Source organism: Canis lupus, chromosome 12, assembly GCF_003254725.2.
Source record: "Canis lupus dingo isolate Sandy chromosome 12, ASM325472v2, whole genome shotgun sequence".
Lineage (NCBI taxonomy): Eukaryota > Metazoa > Chordata > Mammalia > Carnivora > Canidae > Canis > Canis lupus.
The window spans coordinates 29684660-29697399 of NC_064254.1; the positions used below are offsets into that span (position 1 = coordinate 29684660).

At 34.4% G+C, this 12740-nt stretch overlaps 1 pseudogene; it reads left to right on the forward strand.

Annotated features, from left to right (window-relative positions):
* Nucleotides 1–7795: 7795 nt before the first annotated feature.
* Nucleotides 7796–9368, forward strand: LOC125752226 (elongation factor 1-alpha 1-like; annotated as a pseudogene).
* The last annotated feature ends 3372 nt before the right edge of the window (nt 9369–12740 follow it).

Below are 12740 nucleotides of genomic sequence, written 5' to 3' on the forward strand. Positions count from 1 at the left end.
TAAACATGTGAGATGATGGATGTGTTAACTTGATGGAGAGAGTCCTTTCACAGTGTATATCAAAACATCACATTGTACACTTTAAATGTCTTACACTTTTATTTGTCAAATAGATTTATTTGGTTTTAATACATTTATTTCATTTGTTAAATGAATTTATTTATAGCTCATTAAAGCTGGAAAAAAATAAATTGGCAAATATAATAAACTGTAAACTGATATAATACCCTTATCAGAAACTGACAAGGGTAATCAGAGACTAGAATTATGAAGGAAGCACAATTTTCAAAGGAATTTGCAGTATGGATTAAATATGGTAAAACATAAAGGGAGGAGAAAACCTGAGTTGAGTGAGGACATGAATAAAAAAGGAAAGTTTGGAGTGTTTAAATCAGATTGGTCAGGAAACAGTTTGACCCCATTGGTTGCAACAGAAAATTGTGCTTTCGACATTTTCTTTTGATGGCAGGGGGAGCTGATATTTCGAAGAATTGTATAAAGAATTGCAGGTAAGCCAATTTGAAAATGTACTTGCAGGCTCATTCTTAAAGATCCTTAAAATTAGATTTCACAAAAATGATTGATTGTAGATAATAACCTATGTTACATATGCAAGAATACTCTACAAATGAAATGTAAAGATAACCATCATAATGACAAGGAAACATTTCCAAAATTGAATTTAAAAAAAAAGGGAAAATTAATAAGACCTCTATTATTTTTTTTTACTTTATGTTTTATTTCATGTTTTATTTATTTTATGCTTATTTGTTTACTTCATTGAAGTTTAAAATACATTAAAAATGCACATATTTACTCATCAGTTTGGTAAATTTTAACAGTTGTATATCCCCATGTACCACCACTCAGAACAAGACATAGATCACTTCCATAGTCCCAAAGTTACATCTTGCTTCTCTCCGATAGTCCCTTACCTAGCAAGAGGCAAGCACTCACCTATTTCTAATGCTATAGATTTGTTTGCCTGTTCTTAGAATTCACATCCTTGATATATAGTGTTTTTTCTGTATCTGCCTTCTTTTGTTCAACATATCATATTTGAAATTATCCATGTTGTATCATTAGTCCATGTTTTTTAATAACTGAGTACTATTCCATTTTATGTCTTAAAAATAATTTGCTTACCCATTTTCCCATTCATGAAAATTAAGGTTGTTTTCAGTCCGACGCTTTTTTTTTTTGTCTGATGCTTTTAGAAAGAAGACTTCTATAGGTATTTCCCAGGTTGTTTAATACACATAGCTTTTTCATTTCTATGGGTAAATACCAAAGAATTTATATATCTTTATGAGAAACTGCCAAACAGTTGTCCAAAACAGATATAGAATTACATATGCCCACCAGCAAATTATGAATGTACAGTCCCATATTCTGGACAGTATTAGATGTCAATTTTTTGATTTAATCATTCTAATGGATTAAAAAAAGCATCTGTTGATTTTGTATTTTCTTGATAAACTAAATAAACACTTTTTCACGTACTTAGTGGCCACTCATTATCATTTCTTTGGTGAGGTGCCTGTACAACTCTTCTTCCCATTTTTAATTGAGAGTTTGTTTTTGTCTTCTTATTACAGAGTTATAAGAATTTTTATATATTATTGATAAAAATCTTTTTCAGGTGCATTTGTTAAAAAACAAATCTTCCAATGTGTAGTTTGCCCGTTCAAATTCCTAACGATGCCATTTAATAAGAAGAAAAATTTTATTTTAGTGAAATCTAATCAATTTTTATTTTAGTGAAATCTAATCATTTGATATATGATATTGTGTAAGTTTAAGTTATACAGCATGTTAGTATGATTACTTATATTTTGCAATTTGATTACTTCCTTAATGTTAAGCTAACCTCTGCATCTCATAATTACTGTTTCTTTTTTGTGGTGAATACCTTTAAGATTTACTTTCTTAGCAACTTTCAAGTATATAATACAATTGTGCAAGCTATAATCACAGTGTTATGTATTGCATACCTTTTAAGAGGGCATTTGTACTCTTTGACCAATATGTACTCTATCCTCCTGGTAACCACCAGCTGGTAACCACCATTCTACTCTGTCTCTATGAGTTTGGCTTTTTTAGATTCCACATGTAATTGATATCATGCAGTATTTTTTTTTCTCTGATTTCTCTCATTTAGCATCATGACTTCACAGTCCAACCATTTGTCACAAATGGCAGCATTTTCTTCTTTTTTTGTGTGGCTGAATAATATTCCATTGTGTATATCCATTGTATCATCTTTATCCATTCATCCTTTGATGGACATAGGCAGTTTTCCTATTTTGACTATTGTGAATAATGCAATAAACAAGGGAGTGCATACATCTCTTTGATATCTTGTTTTCATTTCCTTTGAATATATATCCAGAAATGAGTTTGTGGAATACTACAGAAATTCTATTTTTAATTTTATCAAGAACCTCCATACCATTTTCCATAGTGGCTACAACAATTTACATACCCAACAATAGTACACAAGGGTTACCTGCTCTCTGTATCCTCACAAATACTTGTTATGTCTTGTCTTTTTGTGTTAGTCACTCTAACACTTATCTAACAGATATCTCATTGTGATTTTGTTTGCATTTCCCTGATAAATAATGTTGTTCCTCTTTTCATGTTACTGTTGACAATTTATATGTCTTCTTTGGAAAAATGTTTATTCAATTCCTCTGCCCATTATTTAATTGGATTTTTCTCTTTGCTATTGATATATGAGTTTCTTCTATATTTGGGTTATTAACCCTTTATCAGATAGATGATTTGCAAATATTTTCCTGCATTGTGTAGATTTCTATTTCATTTTGTTGATTGTTTCATTTGCTGTGCAGAGCTTTTTAGCTTGATGAAGTACCACTTATTTATTTTTGCCTTAAGTATTTGTGTTTTTAGTGCCACATGCAAAAATATTGTTGCCAAGACCAATGCTAAGGAGTTTTTGCCTATGTTTTCTTCTAGGAATTATAGTTTCAGGTCTTATGTTTAAGAGCAACTCATTTTTTAAAAAAGATTTTCTTTATTTATTCATGAGAGAGAGGGAGAGAGAGAGAGAGAGAGAGAGGCAGAGACACAGGGAGAGGGAGAAGCAGGCTCCATGCCGGGATCCTGATGTGGGACTCAATTCTGGGACTCCAGGATCAGGCCCTGGGCTGAAGGCAGGCGTTAAACCTCTGACCCACTCAGGGATTCCCCAGACCAATTCATTTTGAGTTAACTTTTGTGACTGATGTAATGTAAGGATCCAATTTTGTTCTTTTGCATGTGGTCAGAGCAATTCTTGACTCTCCTGTCAAATATTGGCTATATATGTGGGTTTTGTTTCTGAGCTTTTGATTCTTTTCTATTGTCTGTGTGTCTATATTTATGCCAGTATACACTGTTTTGGTTATTACCACTTTGTGAATAGTTTTAAAACAGAAACTATGATGCCCCCAACTTTGCTCTTCGTTTTCAGGATTGTTTTGGCTTTTGCGGTTTTTTTTTTTTTTTTTCTGTTCCTTACAAATTTGAGGGTTATTTTGTTCTACTTCTGTAAAACATACTGTAATTTTGATAAGGCTTATATTGAGTCTCTAGATTACTTTGGGTAGTATGGGTATTTAACAATATTCTATGAACACAAGATATTTTCTTGGTTTCTTTTTTTTTTTTTTAAGTTTAATTTAACTATTTGAGAGAGGGAGAGAGAGAGTATGAGTGCAGGGAAAGGTAGAGGGAGAGAGAGAAAGAAACTTTAGCAGAGTCCTTGCTGAGCTGAAGCCTGAGATGGGGCTTGATCTCATGACCTTGAGATCATGACTGAGCTGCAATCAAGAGTAGGACGCTTAGCTGACTCTGCCACGTAGCGGCTCATGAGATATTTTTTTTTCTATTTATGTCTTCTTCATCTTTCTTTTCTCTTTTAAAGATTATTTAAAATATGCTAAATCATTGCATTTCCATATACATTTTTATATCACCTTTTTTTTTCAAAAAATCTACTACTGTATTTACTGAGATTGCATTGAAATATAATATAAATACACCTGAGAAGAATGGAGATACCTTAACATTAGAGTCTTTCAAACCAAATATTACTGTTTATGTATTCTCCAATATCTCCAAGCATATGTTCTGATATATTTTTAAGACTTTATTTATTTATTCATGAGAGAGAGAGAGAGAGAGAGAAGCAGAGGGAGAAGCAGGCTCCATGCAGGGAGCCCTATGTGGGACTTGATCCCAGGACTCAGGATCACACCCTGGGTGGAAAGCAGGCGCCAAACCACTGAGCCACCTGGGAATCTCCATGTTCCGATATTTTTTAAAAGATTATATTTATTTATTCATGAGAGACAGAAAGAGAGAGAGAGAGAGAGAGAGAGGCAGAGACACAGGCAGAGGGAGAAGCAGGATCCATGCAGGGAGCCTGAGGTGGGACTTGATCCTGGTATTCCAGGATCATGCCCTGCTGAAGGCAGATGCTCAACCACTGAGCCACCCAGGTGTCCCATACCTGTTCTGAAATTAACGCAAAGGTCTTGAATGAAGTTTGTTACCTTATTCACAATAATTTGTTATGTTTTAAAAATTAATCTAAATGGAATTTGTATTCCACATTCCTGGTTGTTTCTAGAATGTAGTAGTACAGGTGATTTTGTGTATTGACTTTGTTTCCTGCTACCTGGTCACAATACTTTATTAGCTTTTTTTTTTTTTTTTTTTTTATGATAGTCACACACAGAGAGAGAGAGAGAGAGAGAGGCAGAGACATAGGCAGAGAGAGAAGCAGGCTCCATGCACCAGGAGCCCGACGTGGGATTCGATCCCGGGTCTCCAGGATCGCGCCCCCGGCCAAAGGCAGGCGCCAAATCGCTGTGCCACCCAGGGATCCCTACTTTATTAGCTTTAATAATTGTTTGCAGATCTGAAATAATATTTCATGTACACAATCATATTGTCTCTGATAAAGACATCTAACTACTTCCTTTCTGATCATTACACCATGGCTCTCTTCTCCCCTGGGAAGGGATGTCATTTTCTGGAATACAGTTTATTTGGATATCTTTTTTTTTTTAAGGTTTTTTTAAAAAACAACCATGAAAAACTCTGATTTCGTAGTTTATTTGGTAGGTTCTCATTATATAGATGAGAACAATATTCTGTCTTGTAACTTTCTACTTCCTTGTCAGAGTCAAATTCCTACAAGTATTTTGCCATAGCTGGGAAATTAATTCTTTTAAGCACTGCAATTTAAGACTGAGTGTGTCAAAAGTGTATTTGTATAAGAAATAATGACAAAATACATCATGTTGTCTATTAATTATATTACCTCTTTAAATGTTTATCAACATAAGGATCTGGTGATATTTTAAACCATGAACTCACCTTAGAATTTATTACCATGTTTTTCAATAAGAAAGAAGTCAAAAGCAATAGCCAGAGACTTCTGGCATATATTCAGAACATAGTGGAAAAAGTGTCAATCCCACCTTCACAATGCTAAACATTCTATCTTTTTAAGGAAATGAAAATAATTTGAGTAACCACAATGAGATACTAATATATGCTTAATAAAAGGACTAAAACCAATATAAAAATGATCATACCAAGTATTTATAAGGACACAGAGCAAGTAAAACTCTGCTACTTTGCTGTGGGAATGCAAAATTGTATGGCAACTTTGAAAAATCTTTTGTAGCTTCTTACAATATTAAATATACACTTACCACATTACCCAATTACCTCATTCTAGAGATTTACTTAAAAAAATAAACAAACTTAAGTTCACATGAAGACCTGTACTTAAATGTTTATAACAGCTTTATATATAATCAGCAAAATCTGGAAACAACACAGATGTCCTTCAACCACTCAATGGATAAACTATAATGCCTGTATACATTGGAATAGTTCTTAGCAATAAAAAGGAAAGGACTATTGATACATGCAACAACATACATGTTCCTAAGTGCAAGGAGCCAAACCCAAAAGACTACAGACTATGTGATTTTATTTGTTTGGCATTCTAGAATTGGCAAAATTATGGGACTAAAAGCAGATCAGTAGATGACAATGAAGGACATAAAGACAGCGGTTGATTAAAATGTGATGCACAGGAGAATTTTTAATGTGATGGAACTGTTATATTATGCCTATGGTGATGGATCATAATTGCATGCATTTGATGGATCACCATGCATTTGTCAAGCTTATAGAACTGTACATCCTAAGTTGAAAACATATAAAAATTCTATATGTAAACAAATTTTAGTGTATGTAAATTAATAATAATAATGTTAAATGACCAAAAAATAAAGCAGCAGAATAGGAGAAGACAAACTCTCCATTTACTTTTAGATTCAAACAGATGCATAAACATTACTAGCTAGTGATAACATGATGTTTTTTTATTCTGGAGTTTCCTAATTTACCAGGACACTTTATTGACCAAGGCATTCAACAGTTTGTAATCATTTAACATGACAAAATTGAAAATTTCACTGTGATTGAGTTAAACCCAAGAGAACCCCCCCTGCAAGAAATTAGGTGGTCTAGGAAAAAGCCTTGGGCATAACGACTTCATGATGATTGCTCTTATTCCTCAGCAACATGTGATTCCCTGACACTTTTTATCTTATTGTGACTCCTCAGGGTACCTTGTGGGTTTAGTTATTTGAAATAAAACTATTGTATATTAATTCAAAGTCTAAATGGAAAGAGCTCTTTATTACAAAGATAAGCTAATGTCAAAAATAAAACACAGCCACATCCTTTCCTTTCCCTTCTGTGGCATCCTGGTGTGCTTAGTAAATGGACTCTCTAGTCCAACATCTTATATCAGAGAGAAGGACATTAGCTAAAGTGACTTCTTTTCTTCAAGACAGTACTTTCAGTGAGGCCTTTTTCCAGTATTTGCTCTGGCAAATTTCAGTAATTTCTGCAAACCATTAGGTATCAGCAAATTGAGTACAAGCCTTTTGCAAACTGCCTTTGTGATGTTAAGTAAGTCACTAAATCTATTTGAGTATTTTTCCTATGTGCAGTGTTTAGTGAGTTAAAATATGCATTTCAAAATTTCATTCGGTAGTGTGTGATTCTATAAGTCGTTCTGTTTTCTATCTTACCACTTTAAAATACACACACACAAACACACATATATGTACATGCACACACACCAAAAACACTTGCTGTCAAATCGAGGACAATTAGACCATATTTTATGAGTTTTTAAATAATTTTTACTCAAATATTTACCTAATATTTTTTGAGCTTATAGAACTCAAAAACTTATAGAACCTATTGATGAAGAAAAGTACATATAATATTGGCAAACATACATTAGTTTAAAAAATAATTGGTGTTTTATTATTTGTGATAAAGGATACACCATTAATATAGCCTCATTTATCCTATTTAAAAAATATTTTGTAGCCATGAATTAGATTTAATCAAATAAGTAATTCTGAGAAATTCTAGCTGTATTAACAAATTGTAAAAATGTTTCTCAAACATTTTTATTTACATGGTTTTTGAATTATTCAAATCAATAATCACAGTAAAAGCAAAAGAAAATAAAAACTTTCAAAGTGAGGACAAAATGCTGGTAATTAGCCTGTGTATCCTTGATCTAAAGCAATCATAGACCTTTCATGTTTATGTGTTACTAGTTAAAACTTTCCTCTGTTAAAAAGAAGGAATACATCAAAGAAAAGGAAATCTGGAAATAGCACAGACAACACAAACAATAATAAAATAAAAGCTACAGCTTTTTTGCAACGGGTTTGCCGCCAGAACACAGGTGTCGTGAAAACCACCACTAAACCTAAACCAAAATGGGAAAGGAGAAGACTCACATCAACATCGTCATCATTGGACACGTAGATTCGGGCAAGTCTACCACGACTGGCCATCTGACCTACAAATGTGGTGAGATCGACAAAAGAACTATTGAAAAATTTGAGAAGGAGGCTGCTGAGATGGGAAAAGGCTCCTTCAAGTATGCCTGGGTCTTGGATAAACTGAAAGCTGAACGTGAACATGGTATCACCATTGATCTCCCTGTGGAAATTCGAGACCAGCATGTATTATGTGACCATCATTGATGCCCCAGGACACAGAGACTTTATCAAAAACATGATTACAGGCACATCTCAGGCTGACTGTGCTGTCCTGATTGTTGCTGCTGGCGTTGGTGAATTTGAAGCAGGGTCTCCAAGAATGGGCAGACCCGTGAGCGTGCCCTTCTGGCTTACACACTGGGTGTAAAACAACTAATTGTTGGTGTTAACAAAATGGATTCCACTGAACCACCCTACAGCCAGAAGAGATACGAGGAAATTGTTAAGGAAGTCAGCACCTACATAAAGAAAATTGGCTACAACTCCGACACAGTAGCATTTGTGCCAATTTCTGGCTGGAATGGTGACAACATGCTGGAGCCAAGTGCTAACATGCCTTGGTTCAAGGGATGGAAAGTCACCCGTAAAGATGGGAAAGCCAGCGGAGCCACACTGCTTGAAGCCCTGGATTGCATTCTGCCACCAACTCGTCCAACTGATAAGCCCTTGCGTCTGCCTCTCCAAGACGTCTACAAAATTGGTGGTATTGGTACTGGCCCAGTGGGTCGAGTGGAGACTGGTGTTCTTAAGCCTGGTATGGGGGTCACCTTTGCTCCGGTCAATGTTACAACTGAAGTAAAGTCTGTTGAAATGCACCATGAAGCTTTGAGTGAGGCTCTTCCTGGGGACAATGTGGGCTTCAATGTCAAGAACGTATCTGTCAAAGATGTTCGTCGTGGCAACGTGGCTGGTGACAGCAAAAATGACCCACCAATGGAAGCAGCTGGCTTCACAGCTCAGGCGATTATCCTGAACCATCCAGGCCAAATCAGTGCTGGATATGCACCTGTGCTGGATTGTCACACAGCTCACATTGCTTGCAAGTTTGCTGAGCTGAAGGAAAAGATAGACCGTCATTCTAGAAAGAAGCTGGAAGATGGTCCCAAGTTCTTGAAATCTGGGGATGCTGCCATTGTTGATATGGTTCCTGGCAAACCTATGTGTGTTGAGAGCTTCTCTGACTATCCTCCTCTGGGCTGTTTTGTTGTTCGTGACATGAGACAGACGGTTGCTGTGGGTGTCATCAAAGCAGTGGACAAGAAGGCAGCTGGAGCTGGCAAAGTCACCAAGTCTGCCCAGAAAGCTCAGAAAGCTAAATGAGTATTATCCCCAATACCTGCCACCCCAGTCTTAATCAGTGGTGGAAGAACGGTCTCAGAACTGTTTGTGTCAATTGGCCATTTAAGTTTAATAGTAAAAGACTGGTTAATGATAACAATGCATCGTAAAACCTTCAGAAGGAAAGGAGAATGTTTTGTGGACCATTTGTATTTTTTTTGTGTGCGTGTGTGGCAGTTTTAAGTTATTAGTTTTTAAAATCAGTACTTTTTAAAGGAAACAGCTTGACCAAAAATCTGTCACAGAATTTTGAGACCCATTAAAACAAAAGTTTAATGAGAAAAAAAAAATTTTTTTTAATTAAAAAAAAATAAAATAAAAGCTACATTTACAGATACATAGTATAAATGATTTTCTTCCTTTATTTCTTTTGGAAAATCTGGTTCAAGAATTTTTGATCATGCCATTTGTTCCATCTTTATTTTCAGATTCAACAAGCTCAGGATTGAACTTTGGCATGTTTAAAAATGAAGAATCTATTGGATTATAATATACAGCCTCCTTTAATCTCTTTTGCAGCCTCATATTTCTTTTGCTTTACTGATTTAGGAATGAGAAATTTTTCAGTGAATATAATTTGTCTTAATTCAATTTCATCTAATTCATAAATATAATGATTTTTAAATTTTGATACTACCCAGTCAATATATTTTCATAACATGGGACATGATGCATAAAAGGCAAAAGCTATAATACATATGATCACAACAAATGAAAGATGCTACATAAAAAGAGACCATAAGGAATTATGCTTTCTTTGAATTTTCCATGAAAAAGAAACCCATTATATATAATAGACATTATTAATTTTTTTAACCTATGCACTTAATTTGTATCTCTCCAAATAGAGAGTGTATTTCTAATCTTCCCAGCACCAGTTCTCATTACAGAATCCACGATTTATAGCTACTGTGTTTATTTGTACCATGTTGCCAGCTGGAAAGGACTTATTTCGTCTGCAAAGAATAATGCTGACTACAAGGTTGTGCATGTTTCAGATTCTTTCAGTTCCTGGACAAAATATAAGAAATTATAATCAGGATACAGCATTTCTAGGGCCTAATTTATTATTTTGCGCTTCATCTTCAGGTAGTTTTCACAGGTTTTTTAGCACAGGCTACTCTTTATGTTTAAAAAAATTAGACTAACTTAGATGTCATTATGTAGAATACATATCCCTCATGACAACTTAACCTTTGAAAATCATTTTGTAATAACTAAAACAACAATCCCTTACAATGGTTAAGGCTTTCAGTTTTAGGTACACTTTAAGAAGCCTCTGTTTTCCTTCAGAGGTAGAACTAAAAAGCTAATGCTGATCTACTAATATTGAAAAAAGTATTTGAATTAGTATCTTGTGTCCTTTTTTAAAAACTTCTTCAGTTCTTCAAAACATAAATTGTAATTCAAATGCATTACAATTTGATCAAATATGTTAATGGGTAATTGGCGCCTTGAAATGAAAGTGTTAAAACACTGAAATCCAAAGAAAGTGATTCCAGTAATTCCTGCAGTGCATTGGTAACTTAAGTCAGCCAATGATACTTGTTGTTACAAGTGTATAAAGTAATTTTTTGTTTGTTTTTTCATTTGTTGTTAAAGAGGTATCTTTACATGATTTCCTGTGGCTCATTTGCTTTTATTTAAAAGTGTGTCTCTCTGAGTTGTGTTATTATTTTTTATATGTTTTCAGTTCAATAATTTTTTTCTTAAAGACCATATGGCACATTTGCTATGGAACCTTTACCATTTCTAAGATGGTATACAGCTGTATAAGTCTGCTCAGGCTGCCAAAGCAATATATCATATACTGGGTGACTAAAACAACAAAAGTTTATTTCTTATAGTTCTGAAGGCTGGATATCTGAGATCAAGGTGCCAGCATGATCAGGTTCTGTTGAGGATTCTCTTCTTTGTTTGCAGATGTACACCTTCTTGCTGTGTTCTCTCATGGCAGGGAGAGAGAGAGAGAGAGAGAGAAATTGAGAGGAAAGCAAGCTGTCTGGTGTCTCTTCTTATAAGGGTGCTAATCCCTTTATAAGAGTCCCATCCTCATGACTTCTTCTAAATCGAATTGCCTCCAAAGACCTTTCCTCCAAATACCACCATCATATTGTGAGTTAGGGCTTTAACGTATGAATTTTGAGGGGACACAAATTCAGTCCATAGCCATATCCTCAAGATTCATGCTCTTGTTGTTCTTCCTGAGTTCTTGAAATTGTGTTTCATCATCTTCAAATAATGTTTCTTTTAACTTTTGTCTTTATTTTATTTCATTTTAATTCCAATGTAGTTAACATACAGTGCTATGTTAGTTTGAGATGTACAATATAATAATTCAATCCTTCCACATATTACTCAGTGCTTATCAAGATAAGTATACTCTTAATCCCCTTCACTGATTTTACTCATCCCCCCTCTTACCTCCCCTCTGGTAACTATCTGTTTGTTCTATATGGTGAGAGACTATTTTTTAGTTTGTCCCTTTTTTCTTCCTTTGCTGATTTGTCTTGTTTTTTAAATTTCACATATGATATTTGTCTTTCTCTGACATTTCATTTAGCATTCTACTTTCTAACTCCATCCATGTTGCTGCAAATGGCAAGATTTCATTTTTTTATGATTGAATAGTATTCTATTATATATATAAGTATGACATATCTTCTTTATCCACTCATTTATTAGTGGATACTTGGGCTGTTTCCATATTTTGGGTACTTTAAATAATGCTGCTATATACATAGGGGTGCATGTATCCCTTTGAATTAGTGATTTTGTAATCTTTGGGTAAATACCCAGTAGTGTGATTACTGGGTCATATGGCAGCTCTATTTTTAATTTTTTGAGGAATCTTCATATTGTCTTCCACAATGGCTGCACCAGTTTGCATTCCCACCAGTGCACAAGGGTTTATTTTCTCCTGTCTTGTATAAAGTATACTTGTGCTAATGTTACAGGTTCTTTTTGAATATACTGCTTCACCCACCTGGACTTGCAGTGGGTGAAGCAGTTGGTCTAGGCATAGGAATATAGATTGCCATTTAATATTCACTACCAATCACAAGACGTTCACTTATTGCACATCCAAATAATTATTATTCAACATTGTCATTCCACCTACACAAGACGTTTAGCATTATTAGATTTAGCTTCAGTTGGAGTTTATGCACTGATTTTTTAAAATTTATTTTATTTTATATCTATCAGAACTAACATTGAATTAGTTTATTTAATATAGACCCTATAATGGCATATCCAATGGTGTATGAGGCTAAAAGTTGCACTGGATTAGGTTGGCCTTATTAATCAGATGAGGTAAGAGTCCTAGCAAGAGATTATGACTGAGATGCCTTTTGACACCTTGGTAGTAATTTGATATATGAGAAGGAAAGAATGAGGTCTGCACTAGTTAGACTGAATTAGGTTTACATACACATATTTCACCCCTTGATAGTGATTTGAGGAGATAATTTTAAAAAGGTACATTACAGGTGAGTA